The sequence below is a fragment of the Penaeus chinensis genome, chromosome 19 (assembly GCF_019202785.1).
Source record: "Penaeus chinensis breed Huanghai No. 1 chromosome 19, ASM1920278v2, whole genome shotgun sequence".
In the NCBI taxonomy this organism is placed as follows: domain Eukaryota; kingdom Metazoa; phylum Arthropoda; class Malacostraca; order Decapoda; family Penaeidae; genus Penaeus; species Penaeus chinensis.
The window spans coordinates 13,250,648-13,253,147 of record NC_061837.1 but is presented as its reverse complement, the minus strand read 5'-3'; the positions used below and the strand labels follow the sequence as shown (position 1 = coordinate 13,253,147).

Here is a 2,500-nt window from a genome sequence, read left to right as displayed (position 1 = left end):
CATTATAAATTAAATGATTAAAAAAAATGGGTAAACATTATCACCGTCCACTTTGATTATGTTCTTTTATGTGATTGCAGAATTTTAGTTTTGATAACTGATGCATAATTTCTGATAATCAAGTTATTAATAACTGTATAAGAGACTATATATACTTCCACTTATATAATGTCATATACAAATTCTACCTAGTTTGTTACAATGATCAGTAACTTTCCAAATTATTTGCCATTTGTTATATGACCAAACACTGATGTTCAGTAATCTAGCATACATAGTTACACAGGGACTTTGCTCAAAAATAAAAATATTTAAGTGCCAATAATTCATCAGGTAGTAACCTTGTAATGGGTAATGAATGTGATAACTAAGATTTATTATCGGGGAATATGATGTATCTTTTCCCGTTTTAGCTCTGAAACCGGAATACAAGAGGGTTTGTGTTTAACCCCTTCATCCCTGATATTGTACCAGTAGGTTCTCATGTCTTGCAAAGGGTTGTATTAGTCACAACATTTGACTATGCTGAATTCCTTGCAGATTATATCATATGGAAAGTAATATGATGTTGTTGCACAAATTATGTAAAGTGTGGCCAGTGTTTTTTTTCTATTAAAGTGAGTAAGTTTTTGATGTTTTAAATGATATATATACAGATGACTTTTTTGTATAAGAATTGTAAAGTTTTAGACTGTTTTGATATCTAGTCAGTTTTTGATAAATAAATCAAATTGATGTGATTTTGTGTTAATTTGTTCCCTTTAAAATATTTTATGAACTTTTGCAGTACATATGATTAGTTCATTGAAGCCTTTGATATTACAGATTTATCACAATATGTAAATGTCATAATTATCATAGTGTCTTGGTATGAAAATATTAAAAGTATTTTGTTATCTTCATAAAGCTAGAGCTTTATGAAATGTATTTCTTTCTCCACATGTATGCTTTCAATATTATATACTATGCATGAACATAGAACACACTCATGCACACACACACACACACACACACACACACACACACACACACACACACACACACACACACACACACACACACACACACACACACACACACACACACACACACACATTACTTACCTTTCCTTGAGGATGACTTTGTAGCTGTTATTCTGCTTCCTTGCAAGTACATTTTACTGAGCATTTACAAGTTAATTTCTGCCAGAGGTACTTATAATTTAGTGCTTACTTTATTTTACATTTCATCTTGTATTCCTACTTATTATGTCATACACTGAGCTTCACTACAGATACATTAGAAGCAGAGACAACACATAGATCATCACAAGTTCTTAGCATAAGGTCAAGCCACTGTGTGTATTTTAGAGGAAGTATGACGCTGTAGTGATCTCCTCAGATGTTGAAGGATTTAAAGATACATTGTCCACATCATTAAAAATTGTTGATGCATAATCAACAGTAATGACGATTTTTCTACTGATTGTATATTGCTACCAACTTTGATGATAAAACGACAATATATCAGATATTTGTAGAGGTGCACTAATGTGATACCATATTCAAATGATACAACTTTTTCAGCAAAGGACTCTCTCCCAAATGTATCCTGGTATTCTTGTCACCTTCAGTTTCACTTTGTGCTGTGTCAATCAATTTTTTTGGGATTCCTCTGAACTTGTAGCCCATTTTTGATGTAGAGTATATGCCTTTTCTGAAGGCTATGACTCAACCCATATGAATTTTCCGACTTAGAACCAACACGTGTTGATGTGCCAACAACACACTAAAAACATATCTTCCTGTTGCTTATTTGTAATCTCTTGGCTGTCAGTGAAGGACGTTTTCACAATCAGATAATTGAAAGAATTATCTCTGCTTATCTGATAACACCCTAATGCAGTCCATTAAACCACCTGTTACTCTCCTAAGTGTGCTCAAGTGTGGGCATTTGCAATGGAAAAGGAAAACTACCTTCAACAAAATACAATTGCAAAATGTAAAAAAAAGTAGTTATAATGTGGGCCCATAAGTCCATGAATTAGCAATATTCCCAGACTATAACTTTAACCAAATCAATTAATTCTGCTTTACAGTTGAAAATGAATCCACATTAGAGGGAAGATTTTTTTTTTCCAGCAAGCAAACATTTAAATAGCATTGTCTTGATTTTTATGTATGCATGATAAAATTGCTTGGGATAATGATAAAAAACATATCTATCCAAATTTTGACCTCTCTGTCCTGGAAAAGGAAAGTGAATAATAACAACAGCAATGTTGATGTACATCAGAGTGAAGAGAAGTCAAAACTATAATAACGAAATTGAAATGATAATAGTGATGGTGATAATAAAGGTGACATAATACTGTAGTATATGTGATGCAGACAATAGTAGTAACAGCAATTGGAATAACATTGATAATGTTGATAATAATAATAAAAATGATAATGAATGAAATGAAAACAGCATTCAACATAGTGAACATATGAAAGATAACTATATTAACTAGTAAAGC

The 2,500-nt window shown here is 31.8% G+C and overlaps 1 protein-coding gene across 6 annotated transcripts in view; it reads left to right on the top strand.

Moving 5' to 3' along the window:
* LOC125035367 (mitochondrial ornithine transporter 1-like) overlaps nucleotides 1-740 on the top strand; it is a 14,043-nt gene extending 13,303 nt beyond the window's left edge. For all 6 annotated transcript variants that reach the window (XM_047627711.1, XM_047627709.1, XM_047627712.1 and 3 more), the window contains exon 8: nucleotides 1-740. This exon is cut by the window's left edge and continues 444 nt beyond it. The gene's annotated coding sequence lies outside the window, so the exon portion shown is untranslated.
* The last annotated feature ends 1,760 nt before the right edge of the window (nucleotides 741-2,500 follow it).